The sequence below is a fragment of the Dasypus novemcinctus genome, chromosome 24 (assembly GCF_030445035.2).
Source record: "Dasypus novemcinctus isolate mDasNov1 chromosome 24, mDasNov1.1.hap2, whole genome shotgun sequence".
NCBI lineage: Eukaryota > Metazoa > Chordata > Mammalia > Cingulata > Dasypodidae > Dasypus > Dasypus novemcinctus.
This window is the reverse complement of record NC_080696.1, coordinates 61026999-61048489: the sequence shown is the minus strand read 5'-3', so window position 1 is coordinate 61048489 and position 21491 is coordinate 61026999. Positions and strand designations below refer to the sequence as shown.

At 60.6% G+C, this 21491-nt stretch overlaps 1 long non-coding RNA gene across 1 annotated transcript; it reads right to left on the bottom strand.

Moving 5' to 3' along the window:
* Positions 1–10097: 10097 nt before the first annotated feature.
* Positions 10098–20008, bottom strand: LOC131275856 (uncharacterized). Its single transcript, XR_011647399.1, has 3 exons — positions 19704–20008; positions 11980–12143; positions 10098–10667 (listed from the first exon to the last, which is right to left on the bottom strand). It is a non-coding gene; the product is annotated as an uncharacterized lncRNA (long non-coding RNA).
* Between the last annotated feature and the right edge of the window lie 1483 nt (positions 20009–21491).

The window sequence follows — 21491 nt, the reverse complement described above, 5'->3', positions numbered from 1 at the left end:
TGCGGGGCGCGTGGCTCAATCCCCAACATTGGGATTTGTGTGCTTTCCTGGAAGTATGTTTCACACTTCAATAAAAGTTTACATAAATGATAAAGCAGGGGAAGGGAAAAGAGGGAGGGGGGATGGTCCGGGCAGCAGTGCTGCAGATACCGTGGAGGATGCCCAGTTACATGTGAGCATCAGACAGACGGTGCATTATTTTTAGTATCAGTGTGTCTGATACCTTTGCCCCCCCACCAGGTGTGTGGGCTGGGAGCTGCCCCCGGGAATGTGGGCTCTGGTCCATCCTAGCCGGAACCTTCCAGGGTTGAGGTTTGCCGACAGCATGTGTGATGCCCTGTCAAGGGGCATATCCCACGGGGAGCAGCAGATGGGTGGTGGGCGGGGACTGTGAACCCCAAGGCAGCCTGGAAAGCCTGGGCTTTCTGCCAAGGAGCGGGAGGCACCATCAAGGTGCACGCTGTGACGTCTGTGTGCAGACGGGAACGACCTGGGGGTGTCACCGGAGCCTCACGGACCATCGGCCTCTCCGGTGGGCTTCACAAGTATTCAGAACCTCTGACATTAGCAGCAGCAGCATTTACAGAAGACCCACGGTGTGCCCGCACCTGCCTACGCGATCCGGCACGTAACACAGAGGACGTGCTTACTAAAAAGTGGTTTGACTGAGTGATCTGTTGAGGCGGGTTATTTTGTCCCCGCCTCTTGCTATTTGGGTGATGGCTTTGAAGAAGCCCCACTCCCTTCCCCGCCTCGAGCCTCTTTTTTCTTGTCTGCAGAACGTGGCTGCTGCAGGATCTCTTAACCTTGGTACAAGTGGCGTTTGGGCTGGGCATGGGGGGACTGTCCTATCTTGTCAGATGTTGAGCTGCATCCCTGGGCTCTGCCCAATAGATGTTCCCAGGCTGTCAAATGTCCCCTAGGGGGCAAAATCTGTCCCCATTGCACTGTTACAAGGATTGAATTACATTATGGCTGCCAAGTACTTAGCACGATGCTCAGTGCTGGGTGATCATTGCCAGATTGAACAGCCCCAAAGAGCCCGGTCCTAGGACTTGAACACAGGTTCTGGGGGGCTTTTTTTTTAAGGATGTATTTCTTTCTCTCCCTTTCCCGCCCCCCACCCCCACCCCCTTCTGCTCTCTGCGTCGATTTGCTATGTGCTCTTCTGTGTCTGCTTGCATTGTCAGGCGGCTCCGGGAATCTGTGTCTCTTTTTGGTGCATCATCTTGCTGCATCAGCTCTCCTTGTGTGCGGTGCCACTCCTGGGCAGGCTGCACTTTTCACACGGGGCGGCTCTCCTTGCGGGGTGTACTCCTTGCGCGTGGAACACCCCTACACAGGGGGCACCTCTGCATGGCACGGCACTCCTTGCACGCGGCAGCACTGTGCATGGGCCATCTCACCACAAGGGCCAGGAGGCCCTGGGCTTGAACCCTGGACCTCCCCTGTGGTAGGCGGATGCCCTAGCAGTTGGTGCCCTGGTGCCGGCCCGCCACCATGCTCTGAGCCCCCAGGGCTGCTCTACTCTGGTTGCCTCCTGCCCTGGAGGCGCCTCAGATCTGGAGGGAAGATGGAAAGGGCACACGAGAAGGCGCTTCCCATGCTGGTTTGTTTGTTTTTACCTCTCCTGGACTTGAAAATGTTCCTAATAACAATTTGGGTCAGGGAGCAGCCTGCACATCGTGCCTTCTATTTGAAAGATCAAATTGGCAAATTAGGGGCTGGCACCTGTTTTTGTAAATAATGCTCTATTGGAAACAGGAAGAGAATCGGGGCGAGGCGAGTGGAACAGGTTTGTGCAGGGGCAGAGGCAGATCCCACCTGTATTTAACTTTGGTGTTTTGTACCTCATGGATTTGGGGGGCATTGATTTAGATTTTTTAAATTATTGCATTTAGAAGTGTTTATCTTGATGACTGAGGTTTTTGTGCCTGAAGGACATGCCTCACTCGCCTCACCCTAGCCCGGCCCTGCTGGAGAAGGGCTCTGGAGAGACCGTGTGGCCACGTGGAACAAGCACGGGCTCTAGAAAGAGACTGCCCCCAGTAAAAGCCAGGCAGGGTCACCGTGCAAATTAAACCAGCGCGTATATGCAGAGGCTTGGGGGACAGCAACATCGTGTTGTCACCTGGAAAGCAAAGGCCAGTTAGCGCAATGGCACGGAGGCCCAGAGGATGCAGGGAAGCCTGCCAGGGGATGAGCTGGGCCATGGACTGTGGCCCTTGGAATAGGTCTTGAGGATGTGAGGAGACAGGATGGGCTGGGAAAATCCTGGCGAAGGAGGAAGGAACGAGCCAGGCAGCGGGAGCTCGTTCGGAAGCCCTGGCTGTGAAGCTTCAGTGCGTTTGCAACTGAGCGGCCAAGGTCCCTCCTCGCTGTGGCCAGAATGTGCTGTTGGACACAGGCCAGGAGGGGACGTCCCAGCTGGCGTGGGGAGCAGGAATGGGACCTGGGCCCGGGAGAGCCTGACCTGGGGGCGGCCCCGGGGACAAAAAGCCAAACGCAAAATATGGAGCCGAGGGTTTGGGGCAGCGGGCTCAGAGGGAGTTGGGGTGACGAGCCGCCCAGCGGTGCCCGACCTCGGAAACTTCAGCTCCGGGGAACAGGTTTCCAGAAGCAAAGGGCCGCACAGGCAGGCTCTGGTGGGCAGCAGGCTCAAGGCAGGCTGTGCCAGTCACTTTCTGGACTAGAAAGCAGCGGTTTCCTCCAGGAGGGCAGGGCCTGGCCCGAGCCAATTGTCCCATGCCACCCTGACATTCTCTGCCAGGCTGCAAGCGCCTGGGGCTGGCACACGCTGCTCTCGGGCTGCCTTCCCTTTGCGTCCAGAGCCGTGGACCTGCCCGGCACCAGAGGCAGTCAGGTGGTGTTCTGCCAACTGCCAGTGCTGTCACCCTTAATCTGCCCGACAACCCCGTGACACTGGTGCGGTCGTTTTCCCCTTTGGAGCAGAACAAGGCTCCGAGCGGTGGTGTGAGGGACTGCACACAGGCGCACGGTGGGGGGGCGCACGCCCAGCTCTGCCCCACCCAGGACAGCGCCCTCGGCACAGCTCTTCCCCCTGGCATGTCTCCTTGCACACTCATGTTAGCTGAACTCCCGCTGAAGATGCTCAACATTCCTCCACGCTTTCCAGATGCTTCTGCCTGCGAGACCCGGAGGCCATCCTTAGGGGTTCTCGGCATCTGGAATCACTTCCTGAAGGACGACACCTGCCAGTCTGTTCATCTGTCTGTTCTTGAACCCGATGTCTTTCCAAAGAGTGCGTGGGGAGGCACAGCTTCCAGGAAGCTGGGCCGAAGTGTGGGGTTCGGCGTTTGTGGGGAGGTCTGATTTCAGCAAGGAAATTGGTCAAGTCAGATTGCAGGATGTCAGAAAAGGTTCCGCAAAAAACAGCAAGGGTGGTGAAGCGAGGACGTTACACCCTCCGGGGGTGTGGGGCTAGGAGGGCATGGCCGGGGCAGGGTGGCATCTGCAAGGTGCTCACTGCCGGGCCCTCGATGGCAGCGGGAATCCGTGCCCAGGCAGACGCGCTGCGTCCAGGCGGCGATGGAGGTGGTTGAGCGACTCAGTGGACTGTAACAACGGCAGCCCTTTGTGGCCCCCGTGGCAGCTCCCTGTGGCTGCTTCAACACAGCACCGAAATGCATTCTCCCCGGTTCTGGAGCCCGGTGCCCCGAGCCAGGGGCTCGGCAGGGCCGTGCCCCCAGAAGCTCCCGGGATGCGCCCCCTTCCTTGCGCCTTCCCCTGGGGCTCCTGGGCCCTGGGCTTGCGGAAGCGGCACGCCTGCCTCTGCCTCCATCGCCACTTGGCCTTCTGGATGCGTTTTCTCCGCTTCTCTTATCGGGACACTTGTCATTGGGTTTAGCGTCCACCATAATCCCTGGTCCTTAACTTAGTTACACCCGCAAAGACCCTTCTTCCAAAACGGGTGGGTCGCAGGCTCCAGGCAGACTTACCTTTGGGGGGAGGGGAGCCTACGTACACCCATCCCCCCACGTGGCAGACCCCGACCAGGCAAGCAAGGGCTCTCCGAGCACAATCTCATCTGCACCGGACACTCTGAGCCGTTCTGGAGATGAACCAAGCTGGCACTGGCCCAGGAAAGTGAAGCAGCTGCAGTCATTCCGTGGGCTTCCGTGGGCTTCTGTGGGCTTCCGTGGCAAGTAAAAGGAAGGGCAGGATGGAGTCTGCACACGGCATACCCACCACCGCGTGGAGAGGCTTTCCACGGGCAGAGGGCTGCATACATGCACCGCATTCGTTCATCCACTCGTGTTACAGCTGGGGAAACTGAGGCTTGGGTGGGGCGTGGGTGTCCTGTCCAGGGTCGCCCAGCCTGTTGCAGACCCGGGATCAGAAGAGGGGCTCTGTCTTCCCGGGCCGGGCACTCGCTGCCAACCCAGCCCCACCACCCCTGTTCCATCTGCTCCGGCCTCCTCTCGGAATACATCCACAAACACGTCACCCAACATCGGATCAGGGCTCCCAAAAGGAACCCCAGGCCTGCAGCCCTTTCCTCACACGTGCTGGGCCGAAGCTGTACAGAGTCTCATCAGGACAGATCCAACCGGCTCCTCAGAGCGGGGCCAATGCAGGCGCCCCACAAAGGAGGCCTTGCTCGTCCTCTCCGTGAACGGTGAACGTGTTTACCTTCCAGACCACATTACGGTGGGACGAATGATACTTCTTAACCCTTCGCCGGCCTTCCAGAGCTAAGTGGGACACAGAGTGCTTTAAAATGCCTTCTGATGTGTCCATATCCTCTCCCAAACCAAACTGACCTGTTACATGAGCTGGGGCCACCGGAGGTGGGACAGAGGAAAACACAATTTTTTTTTAAGATTTATTATTTATTTATTTATTTATTTCTCCCACACACACACACCCCAGTTGTCTGTTCTCTTTGTCTGTTTGCTGTGTGTTCTTTGTCCGCTTCTGTTGTTGTCAGCAGCACAGGAATCTGTGTTTCTTTCTGTTGCGTCATCTTGTTGTGTCAGCTCTCCATGTGTGCGGCACCATTCCTGGGCAGGCTGCACTTTCTTTCGCGCTGGGCGGCTCTCCTTATGGGGCGCACTCCTTGCGCATGGGGCTCCCCTATGCGGGGACACCCCTGCGTGGCACGGCACTCCTTGCGCGCATCAGCACTGCACATGGGCCAGCTCCACACGGGTCGAGGAGGCCCGGGGTTTGAACCGTGGACCTCGCATGTGGTAGATGGACGCCCTAACCACTGGGCCAAGTCCGCCACCCGAAAACACAATTTTTGTTCTGGTAGAAATGTTGGCATCTCTACCTCCAGGATTAAAATACTGCCCAATCCAGCTTCAGACTAAGTGAAAAGCAAAGGCTACTTTCATTCATTCATTCATTCGATAGATGTTTCTTAAGCCCTTCCTACAGGCCTGGCACTCTGTTAGCCCTGGGGGCCTCATGGACCCACCATCTGGAGGGGACGTGGACGTGAATCCAACGACGGTGCAGATGACCATGTGACTCCCCCCTGCTACAAAGGAGAGAGATGCAGGTGCGGCAGGCAGACCCGATGAACCTGCTGCTTCCCAGAGGAAAGAACGCTTGAAGGAGCCCTTGAAGACAAGTAGGACTTGCAGGAGATGGGGAAAGCAGGGCTGGGAAGGGGGCGCCTTCCAGGCCTTGGGACCAGCCTGTGCAAAGGGCCCTTTGGGTTGGGAGGACACAGCGGGTGGGCGGGGCTTAGGTCAGCCTAGCCTGAGTAGGGGGGCCACAGGCGGGTGGGGCCCCGGAGGTGGCGGGGCGAGGTCGTGCAGGGCCTGGGGGGGGGGGTGGGCAGTGGGGAGGAGCTTGGTTTCCATTCTGAAATCAATTGGAAGCCTTTGGAGCATTTCTTTGATAATAATAATAAAGCTTTTTGTTTTTGAGATAATGGTAAATCTTTGCGTGAAGTTGTAAGAAACAATGCAGGGGAGGGCTCCCCTGCACCTTTACCCAGCCTGGCTCTTACACAAACTCACAGCAGGAGTCTGACATTGACACAATCCGTCAGCTTATTCAGAGCTCTCCAGTGTACTTGTGTGTGTGTGCTTGTGTGTGTGCAGCTGCGCGTGTGGATTTTGTTCTCTGCAGTTTTATCCACGTGCAGCTTCCTGTGTCCACCCCTGCAGCCCCTTGGAGCATTTCGGCCCCTGCGTGTGAGTGGGTTGATTTCCAATGGGAAGGTGTATTAATCAGCCAAAGGGGCACTGATGCCAAATACCAGAAATGGGTTGGTTTTTATAAAGGGTGTTTATCTGGGGTAGGAGCCTACAGATACCAGCCATAAGCATAAGTTACTTGCCTCCCCAAAGTCTATTTTCACGTGTAGGAGCAAGATGGCGGGCGACGTCTGTGAGGGCTCAGGCTTCCTGGGCTCCTCCCTTCCCGGGGCTCCAGCTTAAGGCTTCAGCATCAACTCCAGCATCAAAACTCCAACATCAAAAACCCTCAACTCTGTCCTTCTAAGCCTTTTATCTTCTAAGCCCTTTGGTGGGTGGGGACTCAATGCCCTACAGGCACAAGAGGCTTACATAATTACTTAATCAAGTAACCCTAGGAATCTAATCTATTAGATTCGTTTACAAACGTAATCCAAGATTTCTTTTTGGAATTCATCAATAATCGCAGCCTGCTACAGCGCCTCTTGCCTGGTGGGGGGGCTCGGTGGTCCTCCAGGAGATGGAGGTGACCGGGACGGGACTAAGGGGCCCCAAGGGGAGAGTCAGGGGCTGCGGGAAGCTTAGGGGGAACAGCCCAGAGGCCTCAGGACGGTCCGACGGGGGCGAGAGGATCCTGGCTGGTGGCCGGGACGCTCTGGGCCAGGCTGGGAAGGGCGGGGGAGGGTGGCCACCTCGTGGGGCAGCCCAGCGGGGGCTCTGGCGGCTGCAGACGCTGTGGGAGGGCTCCCTCGCCATCCTGGCCTCTGGTCTGGGGCGTGTCTGCCCCCCATGTGCGACAGGGGCGACGGAGGCTCCCCGTGAGCAGCCCCTCCCCAGCTCACAGGCCCACTCCTGTCGGAAACGTGAGCCCAGGAACTGCGCCGCCCGAAGGCTGAGGTGCGGCGGCCTCGCCTGTTGAAGTCGCCGCTTTAATTTAATTCCCAATCAACGGTCACTGGGAAAAGGAGTAGATGGACACCTCGAGAGAGGAAGGACATGCCAGACAGAGCTCAGGGCCCCTCCTCCTGACCCCAGCCCCGCCCCCTCCCCAGAGGAAACCGCTGGGATCCCTTTGCCGTGGACACTTCCATGGCCCAGACGCGCACACGCACCCCTGCACACCTTTGGTTGACACACTGCACACACGCAGGTCGATACACCTCCGAGATCTCTATACCCCATGGAAAATAGACAGGAGTGAAGCAGGCTAGTAAGATAGGGAATTAATAGATGGATCTAGGGAAACGGACTTGGCACAGTGGTTAGGGCGTCCGTCTACCACATGGGAGGTCCACAGTTCAAACCCCGGGCCTCCTTGACCCGTGTGGAGCTGGCCCATGCGCAGTGCTGATGCGCACAAGGAGTTCCGTGCCACGCAGGGGTGTCCCCCGCGTAGGGGAGCCCCACGCGCAAGGAGTGCGCCTGTGAGGAGAGCCACCCAGCGCGAAAGAAAGTGCAGCCTGCCCAGGAATGGCGCCACCCACACTTCCCGTGCCGCTGACGACAACAGAAGCGGACAAAGAAACAAGACGCAGCAAATAGACACAGAGAACAGACAAACGGGGGGGGGGGGGGGAATTAAATAAATAAATAAATCTTAAAAAAAAAAATAGATAGATCTGGAACCTGGCAGAGAGTCCTCGTGGACATCAGTAACCCACGATGCCGCTGGAGGACCCCCACCCCCGGGATTCTGCTATCCAGAGCAAAGGCTTCTTCCTGGGAACAAGGAAAAGCCCTGGATGCTCTCTAGGAACTTTATATCGGGTCCTCACTAGGGGACTGATGGGTGGGTGATCAATCCAAACAGCAAACAGCTGGAACCCCTCCCCTGCTGTTAGCAGAGGCTCTCTCGCCCTGCTCCTTTGCCTGCGCACCAGTCCTGCCCTCTGGGTGCCGCCATCGCCATTTTTCCTCTGCCAGGTGGCCACGCAAGTCACCCTGAGGACTTATCATCTATAATGGGGATTTGTAGCTTGTGAATTAGCCCTCTCCATTCCTTTTCATCCCCTTCCTCACTACCTGGGAGCCCTGCTCTGTTATTTTCTGCCATCCCTCTTCCCTCCCTACCTGACTGGCCTAACTCACCCGGCCTGCTCTTGAAATTCATTTCTGCAGCATAGCCAAGAACCTAGATAGAATCCGGTAAAAGTAGGGTTGATTTTTCCAGCGTTGTTTAATAAAAGTCAAAACACATATGATGGGACGAGAGGACGAGCCACCTCTGTCATATTCTTTCCAAAAGCCCTGGTCTGGCCGTGAGAAAACGGTCAGAGCAGATGGGGAAGGTGCCTCAGAACAGGCGCGATGCTGCCCAGGCTCACTTAAGTGCCACACGGCGAGAAAGCAGGGACCTGGGCCGAGGAGCGGGGCACAGGTGTGCGGGGGCTGGAGACGGAGGCCATTGCTTAATAGACACAGAGTTTCTGCTTGGGGCCATGAAAAGTTTTGCTAATGGATGGGGGCGTTGGGCGCACAGGACTGTGAATGCAATTAATTGCTATCACTGAACTGTGGACTTTATGCTGGTGAAAGGGGAAATTTTGTTGTATCCATGTTACTGCAGTAAAAATAATCATGCCCGCTGGAAGCTGGGAACGCATCTTGGAAAAGGTCTTTGCAGATGTGACTAGTTCAGAGGGGGTCACTCGGGGTGGGGGTGGGGCTAGACGATAACCGAGGAGGACAGAGCCATGGACCCAGAGAAGGTGGTCCGGGGAGGTGGAGGCGGAGCCGGGAGCCCCCAGGAGCGCCGGGCGGCTGCCCCCAGCGGCTGGGCAGGAGGCCGGGCAGGTGCCCCCAGGGGCTGCACAGGAGGCCGGGCAGGTGCCCCCAGCAGCTGGGCAGGAGGCCGGGCAGGTGCCCCCAGGTGCTGCGCAGGAGGCCGGACAGGTGCCCCCAGCGGCTGGGCAGGAGGCCGGACAGGTGCCCCCAGGTGCTGCGCAGGAGGCCGGGCAGGTGCCCCCAGGGGCTGGGCAGGAGGCCGGGCAGGTGCCCCCAGCCTCCTGGGTGTCAGCCTCCAGAGGGGGAGCACCCGGGACCAGGGCCACAGCCGAAGCAGCCCTGGACATCCCCCCGCAGACTCCTCTCCCGTCTGCCTGTCTCTGTAACCGGCATCCCCATCCCCCAGGGGCCCCAGATCTTGGCCTCCCTCGACCCCCCGCGGCCCTCTCACCCTCCACCCAAACCGTCCTGCCAAGCCCGCGGCTCCGGGTCGGAGTCAGCCCGGAAAGCAGTCCCCCCTTGCCACCTCCACGGCTGCGCCCCGGGCCGAGCCCCCGGATTCCCGCAGGGCCCCCTGGCTGGCCGCCCCCGGTTCACCCGCACACACCCCGAGCAGCCACTTCCCGTCATCCCCCGTCTCACTCCGAGTTAAATCCAAAGTCCTCACGGTGCTCCACGGGCCCTGCCTGGTCAGACCCCCACACCCGCCTCCCTGAACTCACCCCCACCACGCCCCTCCCTCACTCCGTTCCAGCCACGCTGACCACCTGGCTGCTACCCCTGCCTCAGGGCCTTTGCACTGGCCATTACTGGCACATCCTTCCCCCCAGATCTCTGCCTGGCTCACTTCCTCTCCAGGTCAGTCCTCTGCCCAAATACTACCTCCGCAGAAGCCTTCCCTGACTCCCCGCCTAGGGCAGGCGCTGTGCCCCACTCCAGCCCCTCACGGGCTCTCGTTGTCCCTAGAACCCTTATCCCCAGCTAACAGCATATTCGCCCTGTGTTTGCTGATCTGTCCCCAGCCTCTCCTTTGGAACTGGGACTCCAGGCGCCGAGGCCAGGCCTGTCGGGCGCTGCTCTGCCGCCTGCACAGGCTGCACCTGGCTCACGGGAAGCCCTCAGCACACGCTGATGGAACGAACAGAGGAACAAGTGCTCAAATGAATGAATGAATGAATAAGGAAGTAAAGGAAGAGCCGCCCAACTTTAATTGCTCACGAGTGTTGCCAACTTGCAGCTCTTGCGGGGAGCAGATAAGAATGTGGTTTCCAAAGTTCCGCTTCCTCTTAGCAGCTGAAACACTCCTCGTGACCTCTGTGGCCGGGGCCCAAGGCACGTGCGAAAACAAGATTCAACCAGACTTTCTGCCAAGAGGTGCCAGGAGCCAGGGCCAGGGAGGTCGGGCTGCGCCCCAATGCTCGCCGCCCCGACAGGCTGTGCTCTCGGCGCTTTGGCCTCTGTGTCCGCAGAAGGGGTACAGTTAGAGTTGACCCGCCCCTTCCCAGGGCTGTGGGGGGCTGGACGGACGGGAACAGGCAGAGGAGGGGCTGGCCCAGGAAGCGCAGGTATTTTGTTGACTTGAACTTGCTGATGGAGGTGCATCTTCTTCAAACGCCGCCCCCTTCTTGGAACCCGGCAGACACGGCCCAGCGTTCCACAGCTGCGGCTAGAGGGCTGGCGGGCCACGTGTGCAATGCCTTCGGGGGTGCCCTTGTCCCTCCACCTTTCCTGCCCTGAGCAGGGACAAGTGACCAACCCCCAGCAGCTTTGCTGAGGAAGAAACAGAGAGAAATTGCACACTTTAGCCCCAGGCCTGGAGGCAAAAGCTGCACAACCCTGCGGTGGGCGGGGGGCCGAGGGCAGGTGCCAGGGGGAGAGGGGTGCCCGCTCTGGGGGTCCTGGGACGGACTGTGCCTCTGGGGGGGAGCTGCAAGGGAAACACCTGCGAGGCCCCGTCTCCCAGCTCGGCTGAGTGCCTGGCGCACTAGGAGGGAGCCCCTGAAGTGCCAGCAAACCGACCACTGCCAAAGAAAGCACAGGCTCTGGCCACCCCCGGGGGGCACGGTGGCAGTTCCTTGGGGGGCCGCGCTCCCCCTCCCTGGCTCCCCCCCAGCCCTCCCCGTGCTCTTTCTGGAGACATTGCCGCCCCCTCAAGCAGGGGAGGGGAAGAGGACCCCCCACACTAGCAGCCCCAAGTGCACGTCCTGTGCTCAGGGCTGGGGTCCCACGGTGGAGCTGGTGGCCTTGGGAGGGAAACGGACAGAAAACACCCGGCAGGTGAGCGTACAGGGACGCGCTCCATAAGGGCCTGTGGGGGGGGGGGGGAAGAGCAAGAAGGCAAGCGGGGAGGGCAGGGAGCCCCCCGTGAAGTCCGGGGAGCAGGGGCCCCTCGCCTCTTAGGGCAAAGGGGACGGAGGCTGCCGCTTAACGGAGCCCGAGACGGGGAGGTCGTCGTGGGGTCTCCGGCTGGGTCCGGTGCAATCACGAGCATCCTTCAAAGTGGGAGAGCGCGCAGGCGCGGTGGCGGCGGGAGGGGCTCTCGGCCCACGTGGCTGCCTTGGAAGTCGGCGGGGGCTGCAAGCCCCGGAAGCTGCCTGAGCCGGAAGCAGGTGCTCCCCAGGGTGTCCAGGAAGAGGACACCTGACGGGGGCTTTGAGAGCCCCCCAGTCCCCAATACCGTGTGCATCTCCCGTGGGTTTAGGGTCCCAGAAGCAGAAACCACCAGGTAAACCCCACTTTGAGGAGACCACAGGGGCTCCAGCTGCAGTGCCTGCCCGATGGCAGAGGCCCCCTTCCCACCCCATCAGTGAAAGGGCCTCTGGTCTGCAAACCCCAAGAGGGGCCGTTAAGAGATGCCATTTCTGGGAGGGGTGGGGGGTTCGGGTCACAGCAGGCTGGCTCTGCTGGGTGTCCGTGGGCACTGGGTGCTCTGCCTCTCTCCCACCGCTTTACCCGGCAACACTTAGCCTCGGGGCTGACATCAAGCTCTACTCGGGAGCCTTCCCCGATGGCCCCACGTGTAGACTGGACATCCCTGCTGTGCACCCGCCGTGCCCTGGGTGTCCCCCGTTAAAGCACATACCATTCTGTTTCCACTGGTTCTTGTCTTGTCTGAAACAGCCCTGGGTGCTGGCGCCCGGGGGCAGGGACTGCCTGTCTTTCCTCCACTGCTTTATTCCCAGAATCTAATAAGGTATCTCGGAAGGAGCTTGGTGTTGAGTGAAGGCATGAAGCGCCCTGCACTGCCTGGGGGACAGACAGAGAGCAGGCAGTGAGTCCTGACGTCTGGACCCTTTTGTTTCCTGGAAGAACTATTTCCCCAAAGGCTCCTCGCCCTGGTGGGCTTTTTGCAACTACAGGTTCTCATTTTAGTTTCCCCAGGGAGCAGCTGACCACTGGGCCTGTTTCCTAGAAATGGTGGGAGAGGGCGTGGGAGCCGTCCCCCCTCAGGGGATCATGAAAGCTCGGGTGGGTGAGCGCTTCCTCCGCACAGGGCCCTGGGCGAGCAACTTCACATCCATTGCCTTAATTAGTCTTTGCAACAGCCATATCATTCTCAGGGTACAAATGAGGAAACTGAGGTTCAGGGAGGTTAGGGACTTGCCCAATGTGGTGCACTGCTTTAGAAAAATGCCCCCACTTCTCCACCCCACTCCCCAACCCGCCCCCATGTTCACAGCCCTTTGCAAAGTGACTTTGCCACTCCTTCCATCAAAAGGTCCAGTCCATTCCTCTACCTCCTGCATCTGGGCTGGTTCTTGCGTCTTACTTTGGCCAGTGGAAGGTGCTGGAAGTGATGGCGTGCCGATTCTAAGCTTCGGTCTCAGCCTTGCATGCTTGTCCTTTCTCTGGGCCCCTGACACCCACAGGAGAACAAGTCAAGGCTAGTCTGCCAGAAAATGAGAGACACGTAGCCCAGTGGTTCCCGTCAGTCTCAATGTCAGCCACTCCCAAGCAAAAGAGCCACTGGTTGACCCAGCACTTAACCAAGAATGCAAGAGGGGGCCCCGCTCAGACCAGAAGAAAACAGCTGAGTCCAGGCTAAATTGCAGACTCTCCAAATCATGTTGTGAGCAATTACATTTTGGAATGGTTTGTTACACAGCGATAGCCAACTGATACAGTCATAAATCACACAACTGTTAAAGGCAGAGCCAGGATTCAGACCCAGGTTTGCCTGACTCCAGAATCCATGCTCTCAACCTCTATGTTCTGCCACCTTCTAGAAGGGAAATGAATCGAACAGAGCTCAAAGCTGCTGAAAATTCGACTCTTTCCTCCCAAACGTCAGCCTACCTCTTCTGGGGAGCGTCCCTGCTGTCTCCAGCCCCGAGAGCTCCGACCTGGTCTGGCTCTTCCTGCCTTCCCTTTCCAGAGTCCAGCTGAGGACAGAGCCCTGACTGGCCCCTGCCTGTTTGTCCCCTGAGCCTCCATGTCTGTCAGCACCGGCTCTGCTCATGTGCAAAGTTCTTCCGAGTCGGCACAAGGAGCCCACGGCCCCACACGTGTCTATCAACAACCACAGACATGAGCTGAGGGCCCTCAAAATCGCCTTCCCAGGCTGCCAGTGGTGCCAGATCCCCGGGTGGGAGGAGAATCCTAGCCCCATGCTCAGCAGGCTGGGACCTCGGGGGCTTCCGTGCCCAGAGGACCCGTGACAAGAGACCCCTCGGGGCAGCACGACGGAGGGCCGGCCCTCCCCTCGGGGAAGACGAGGCAGGGCCAGAGAGCCCCGGTGCCGAGTCCCTTTCTCTTGTTCACCTCTTTCCCCATCTCTCCTCTCTCCCTCCTTTTCGTCATCTCTGTAATTAAAAGGCTGGGCTGTGCCAAGAGGCTACCCAGGGCCTGTCCCATTCCTCCCTCCTGAGCTGGTGAGCCTCGGTTTCCTCACTTGTCCAATGGGGTCCCTGCCTCATGGGGTGGGCCTGAGGGCCAGCAAGACGGTGTTGGAAATGAGTGCAGCAGAGTGGCCGGCACATGCTGGGCTCCCCCTCGTTTCTTTTTCCTTTTTCTTTTTTAGGAGGTACCAGGGATTGAACCCAGGACCTTGTACCTGGGAAGCAGGCGCTCAACCACTGAGCTACACCCGCTCCCCAATGAGAGCTGGTTTTCTCATTTGTTCATTTTTGTTTCTTAGGCAGTACCGGGGATCGAACCAGCGACCTCATAGGTGGGAAGCAGGCGCTCAACCCCTTGAGCTACATCCCTCCCCTGCCGCTTGTTTCTTCATCAAGGAAGCCCTCCTCCCCTCCTCTCCCTCCCGCCCCTGTCTTCTCCACTGCTCCTCTCTTGTCCTGGCCCAGCCTCCCCCCCTATTTTGTCAAATTCCACCTGCAGCACAGGCCTCGTGCCATGCTCCCCTCCATGCCCAGCTTGCAAGGGCCACCTGGGCCCGGCCCCCTGCTCACCTCCCCCCATCAGCTCTTGTGATAGCCCTGGCACCTAGCCGGTGCTGGATAAATGTTTGCTGAGTGGCTGAAGGAGTGAGGGCTTCTCTTGCTCCCGTTGTGCAGAGGCTGAAGCGCCAAGAGGTCTGCTGGCGTGGAGCAGAGCACAGTGCTCATGGGTTGAGAGCCCAGGCTTGTGGGGCACAAGGGTCCCCCAGGCCCCAGAGACAGGGTTTGAACCCAGGTTCACTGGTGCCAAAGCCTGAGTCTTAACCACTGAATGACACCTGTTCACCCGTATCTGCCAGCTGGCTTCCACCTCAGCATCCTTGTTGCCCCGAAGCCTGGCACCTGTGCTGTGTGGCCTTAGGTGACTCACACGACTACTCTGAGCCTCGGTTTCTGCATTTGGAAAACAGTAAATAGACCTAGCTGTCCTCAGTCAGAATTTCCCTCCCCTCATTTTCCCTCTCGTTTCTCAATGCCTAGCACTGGGTCTGGTACACGGGCCATGCCAAACCAATCTTGGTCGATTAATTCATGGAAAGGACAAGTTTGCTTTAGAGCGTGGAAGTCGGTCTAGAAGCTCTCCAGTTGGTTTGCTCTGGGAATGTACGCATTCTCTCCACTCGAAAGAAAGACGATGCACTGGGCGAGTGGTCTGTGCAAGAAAGATGAGGGAGAACCCCCCTCCCCACCAGCAGACCCCTCCCCTCAGAGAAAGACTTTTTTCCTACATCAAAAAATAGTCAAGGGATGGGAGGCGGCTGTGGCTCCATCAGTTGGGCTCCTGCCTACCACACGAGAGGCCCTGGGAAGCAAACCCAGGGCCTCCTTGTGAAGGCAGGCTGGCCTATGCCCGCGGAGAGCTGACGGCCCACGCCTACCAAGAGCTGGCGCAGCAAGATGATGCAACAAAGGGAGACAAGCAAACATAGAAGAATGTGCAGCAAATGGACACAGAGAGCAGACAGCAAGCAAGCTGCAAGCAGGGGGTGAATAAAATAAATCTTTAAAAAAAAATAGTCAAGGGAAGCAGATGTGGCTCAACCACTTGGACCACTTGGGCACCCGCCTACCACAGGGAGGTCCTGGGTTCAGGTTCCGGTGCCTTCTGGAGAAGGTGAGCAAACAATGAACAGACAGACGAGAGAGACATATGGGGATAAATAAAGAAAAATGAAGCAAATAAATCTTTAAAAAAAGAAAGCCAAATGGTTGGGACTTGCCAGGCTTTCCGTTACAAGGGAACATTGAAGGCCGGGCCTCTCCTTGGTTCCAGGGCAGCCTTTGGGTGACCCCCAGCTCCGCGTGGGCTGGGAAACGTCCCGCTTTCCTCTCCCTCCGAGGAAGCCGCTCCTGCAGCCCTTCAGGCTCTGGGGACACGTGGCTGGACAAGCCAGGCCAGGTCCCCACTGAAGGAGCTCATGGGCCATGGGGTGAGCCTGAGGAGCGTCCGGAAGGTTCCAAGCAGGTCAGCTGCCAGTCCATCAGGCAAGGCCAGGCGCCTGGGCGGTTGTTTTCTGGGGTCACAGGGAGTGGGGAGGGGCAGCCTCCAGCCACGTAGGCACCCCCGCCGGCCACCACAGGGGAGCCCCAAGCCTCCCACGGGGGTGTCCCCAGCGGCAGCCTGCTCTTCTTGTCCCATGGAGCCAGAGAAAGCTGTTCTATAGGCCCAGGCACCCCCAGACCCTCCGGGGCCCCGCTGCCCTCCACCTCTGGGGGGGGGGGCTGCACCCAAGCCAATCCCAGGGGGTGTCCTGGACACTGGCGACCTCACCCTCAGCCTCCCGGCCAGCACCTGCCAGGCCGGCTACAGGCAGGAGCCACGCAACCTCCCCGGCTTGGGGTCCGTGAGTCTAAGCCCCTCCCGGGCCAGGCAGAGCACCTGCGGGGCAGCTGCCCGTGGCCTTTTCGCGCCCACAGACCCTCCTGCCGACCCCCCACCGCCGGACACCGGAGCCCCGGGGAGCCCCAGACGGCCCTGCGCGTCTTCGCCCTGTTCGCCCCCGAGTCCAGGCCAAGGTCGCCCTGGTTGGCCGCAGGGAGAGGGCAGGGCCGGCCCACGGGCAGGTTCCAGGGCGCGCACACGGGGCCCGGCCCTCGGAAGGGCCGCGCTCGGCCCAATGCTCTGCCCCCGCTGTCCCGAGATCCCCACGTTTTGAAAAAGGGGCTCCGCAGCTCCACGGTTTCATCACGTTTTTTTACTGTGGTGAAAGCCACAAAATGGGAAATGGGCCACGGGGGACCTCAGCGCCCGGGCAGCGTTGTGCAACCATCGCCCTGCCTCGCTCCGGAATATTTTCGTCACCCCAGAAGGAAGCCCTGTGCCCCCTCGGCAGCCGCTCCCCCTTCTCAGAGATGGGGTTGCCCCCCCTCGTGCCCACGCTCGCGCCACGGCACCCGCCCTCCGCGCCCGCTCCCCGGGGGCTCGCGGGGGCCAACACGCGCTTGCACGCTCAGGCCTGTGCCCACACGCGCCAGTGGCTGTTCCCGATGTGGGCTGCTCGGGGCACGGCTCGGGAAGCCTCGCGGTGCCCCCCGGACCCAGGCTAGGGAGAAAGCAGAGAGGGCGGCGGCCCGGGCCCTTCCCAGCAGAGCAGCGATCCCCTCCCTCTGCCAGGACGCCCCTTGGCCCTCAGACGACCCTTTGTTGAGGTCTCACAGGTCCGGACATGGTTCGGGGCCCAGAGTTCACGGTCCCCGGGAGCCCAGGGCGGGGGCCGCCTTCACCCCCGTTGAAGTCTCAGCTGCTGGAGCCAGAGCTTGGGACAGACACCGCCAAGCCCGCCACCGTGCCCTCTGTGTGCCCTCTGCATGCCTGGCCCCCCCATGCCCTCTGTGTGCCCTCTGCGTGCCCTCTGTGTGCCCGGTCCCCCACCATGCCCTCTATGTGCCCTCTATGTGCCTGGCCCCCCACCATGCCCTCTGCGTGCCTGGCCCCCCACCAAGCCCTCTGTGTGCCCCCTGTGTGCCTGGCCCCCACCATGCCCTCTGTGTGCCCTCTGTGTGCCTGGCCCCCACTGTGCCCCCTGTGTGCCCAGCCCGGGCATACAAGGAGATCCCCCCGTAGACCCTGCCTCCTTTAGCTCCACTGCCACCCCTGAGGGTGGGCTCGTCTTGCACTTTTTAAGGGTAGGGAAACTGAGGCTCAGAGAAGCGAAGGCCCCTGCTGGAACAAGGCGGCTGACTCCCGAGGTCTGTGCCCACAGTGGGCCCCGCAGCCCCCCATCCCTGGCTGCAGGGTGCACATTCCCTGGCTGCGGCACAAGCTGTCCCCACGGACAGGGGCCTCCCTCGAGAGCCAGGGCTCACAGGTCCCTCCTTGCTGCGGGCACAGATGAGTGCAGCAAGGGGACCCTCAGCTTTCTCCAGAGCCCACTGGCCTCCTCCTCCAGCCCCTCGGAGCCCCCTAGGAACCTGGAAGGGGCCGACTCCCGGGTGACGCCCCATAGCTGAGCCAGACGGACGTCCCCACTGGCGTGAGTGGGAGCGGGGGTGCGTGCTGGGCGGGGTCCTGGCCCCCCGCTGGACTCCTGGGCTCAACGGCAGCTCCTGCATCTTTCCCCACCTTGACCTCTCTCTCAGGGTTCCAAATGGAAACGCCCCCGGGGGGACCCCGCTTCTGTGAGAGCCGCCGTGGGCAGCTGGCAGGGCCGGCGAGCTCGGCCTGAGCAGGAGGGAGGGGACCCCCGGGCAGGCCGCCGCCCGCTGCCAGCGCCTGAGCCTGTGCGGGCCGAGCCGCCCAGGCCTTATTTGGTCAGAGCCCGCGCTGGCCCGGCCGCGAGCTGCTGTCGCAGCAGGAGGCCCCGCGGCCACGCCCACCCGGCTCCAGCCGGACCGCGGCCAGCGGGGGGCAGCTGGGAAGCCGTCGCGGGGGTCGGCCCCGCCGGTGATGGAGAGGGAGTCCCCCGCGTTTGCCTATATAAGGCCGAGGCGGGCTGGCGGGCTCCGGGGCCCGGATCGCGGGCACTGGGGCCTTGTCTTAAGAGGGTATTTGGCACCGGGGGCCGGGGCCTTGGAGTCTTGTGAAAACCTGGCAAGGAAACTGTTTGACAGCTTTGACAAGGTGCTGGCGGCGCCACTGGGGGCCCGCCCCGGCCTGCCCGGCCCAGCGGCACGGGCCCTGCCCGCAGCCCGCCTGGCCGGCCGGGAGCCCTGACCACGGGCCCTCGGCTGAGAGGAGGGTCGCCCGGGGCCACGGGGCGACATTGCTCAGGGAAGGCTCTGGGGCCTGCCCGGCTTGGCGGGACTGGGCAGGCGGCCACCTCCGCCGGGCCTGCTGAGGACTCAGGGACGAGAAGGGGGGGAGGGAGAGGTGGCCCAGGTCACAGCCGGGAGAGCCACCAGCTGCCGGGTGGGGTGGGAAGGACCATCCGTCTCTGGCCTTCATTCACGCCTCGCAACGTCCGGGGACGCCCCGCACAGCCCTGCTGACCCGTGATGAAGCCCAAGTGTGGGGCGGGAAAGGGTCTCCCCAAGGAGGCTGGGACTCTGGGCTCTTCTCCAACCCCTCGGGGACCTCCCGCCAGCTTTTGTTCATTCATCCCTCTGCTCGGCAAACACATCCTGAGCTCCGTTCTGGGCCAGCCACGGTCCTAGGCCCCGGGGCGGCCACAGGGAGCCAGCCGAGAGATGGCTTGTAGCCAGGAAGACAGACAAACCTTCAAAGAAGGGAGACAAAGAAGGCCTCTCTGTGCAGGTCCCACACGTGAGACATGACCAGACCTGGGAAAGAAGAGGGGCAACGCGCCCAGCAGGGAAAGCAGCACGTGCAAAGGCCCTGAGACAGGGAGGGGCCTGGTCTGGTCTGGGCCGGCCAGGAGGCCAGAGTGTGCAAGGAGGAGCGGAAGGAGCAGGGTCACGGGGGAAGCCGGGATTTATTCTAAGAGCAGTGAGAAGGGGGTTCTGATAATGGCATCACACGGTCACATGCACTCTCATTTTTCAGACATCTGCCCTCTGCTCGGCTCTGCCTTTTCGTCTCCTCATCTGAATGAGGGGCACGGGATACGTACCCCCCTTTTACATACAAGGAAACTGAGGCTCTGAAGGGTGAAGGGATGTGCCTGAGGGCCCTCAGCGGGGGGGATGGCTCAGGGACTCCTCACTCCGTGCTGATGCCAAAGCTGGACCCAGCCTAGAAGCTGCAGGCAACGGGCCGGAAGGGAGCTGCAGGGTCCCCGCAGGGCCGACCCTGTCCCCTCTCATCAACCGTCCCCCCGCCCCCCACAAAGTCTCCTGCAGGTAGAGTGACCACCTTGCCTGGTTTTAGTTTTTCAAGTCGGCCACACCAGGGCGGTAGGTCAGCCAAGGGGCTCTGGCAGTGCCAGCACTCAGGGAGACAGAAAGGGACAGCCAGGGGCCCTTCCCCGCCAAGCCCCCTCCCCCCCGCATGCACACCTGGCCTCACACTCACCTCCGCCCAGGCCAGGAAGGAACCAGAGAGAAGAGAGCAAATAGCAACCTGGGCGCAGCCTGCCCCAGCCTCCCGCCAGCGCCAGGGCAACGCCGCCTGCTCCCGGGCAGCGGGAACAGACAAAGGGAGCGTGGGGGCCGTCCAGCCAGGGACGGGGCCTCAGAGCGCGGGAACAAGCCCGGGAACTGGCCAGGCAGGGCGGGCTCGGCCCCCAGCTGGGGACTTGGAGCCACACAAGCTGCCTTGGCAAAGAGCCTCTGCTATCTGGACTTCGCTTGCCCATCTACAAACTGAGAGAGCAGTCAAACAATAGCCGGGGGCTTGCTGGGTGCCAGGCTCTGTGTGAAGAGCAGTGCAACAGAACCTGCTCTGGGTCATGGTAGTCCCAGTCCCATTGCCCTTTGCCAGATACCCACCTCCCCAGGCTCCCTATACCCACCTTCCCAGGTTCCCCTGCAGCTGATGGCAGGCATGTGATGCAGTTCTAGCCAACGAGATGTAAGCCTTCTCGCCGCTGGGCTGCATGTGCTGCTGCTGTGAGGTCAGGGAGCCTGGAGCAGTGGCAGCCATTTTGTGACCATGAAGCAACAGGCAAAAGGACTAAATTAAGTCAACAAGTTGAGGGTGGCTGAGCACCTGGGTCCTTCGTGAACAAAAGTATTGTAGAAGGAGACCAGGGTCGACAACCAGAGGGGTGCCCCCATGACAGGGAAGTGGGGTGTGGCTTCTGAACTCTCCAACCATTGCCCACCCACCCCAAAATAAACCCCAGAGTGACCAGGACAGGAAAGTCTCTTCTAATCCTTGCTGGAGGGAGTTGTTAGGACTGTGCCAGACGGAGGTGACAAATTCCAGCCTGGGGTTCATTAGCATCTCTTGTCACACAGTGGAGATCAGGGTTGAGGAGGGTTTGCGCTCTGGGGATGGAGGGTCCTGTCAGGGTGAGGGAGGCAGGATGGGGCCTCTCGCCCACCCGGGGAGCCTCCAGCTATTTCCCTTTGCTTGCCTCACCCCCCCACCCTGCCCCACTTCAGCAAGTAAACCAGCAGTCATTGGACGAGGAAAACCAGTCGGCTAGCATTTGCGTGCCAGTTGCTATCAGGTTTAACCCTCACCGGGGAGGCAGCTACTGTTACAGAGAGACTGAGTGGTGAGCCCTGCCTTCTAGAGGCCTAGCCTGCTGGAGAAACTGAGGCACCAAGAGCTTCAGTGACTCTCTGCCGCCGGGCAATCTGGGCTTGCCACAGAGGAGCTGGGTCTGAGCGCCGGCTCTGGCCCTCGCTGGCTGCGTGACCAGGCAAGCGCTGACCCTCTCTGAGCTTCGGCTCGCTCACGCACGATGGGGACGCCGGTCACGTCGGCCGCAGAGGGCTGCCTACCGTGGAGAAGAGGGAGCCCGTCTTCCCCGGGGGCCTGCGGGCCAGGGGGTGCCGGGCACCCGTCTTTGTCAATAAAGCTTTATTGGAACACAGCAGCATCTGCTTCTTTTTGTGCCACAACAGCAGAGTTGGACGGGTGTGACAAGGCCCAAGGCCCACAGAGCACAAGTGTGCCGGCGCACGGTCTACGCCCCAGCCCCCCTGTGAGCTGGGCGAATGGAGGAGGAGAAAAGTGGGGGGACGTTTGGGAAGCGGAGAACCAAGCAGCGGGCTTCTATCCCACCCCCCACCCTCTGCAGGGGAACTTCAAATCGAGGGAAGAAGGGTGTTGTCTCCTGGGCTCGACTTAGGAGGAGGGAGAAGGAGGAAGAAGAGAGAGTCAAGGTCAAAGATGCCTGAGACTCAACCG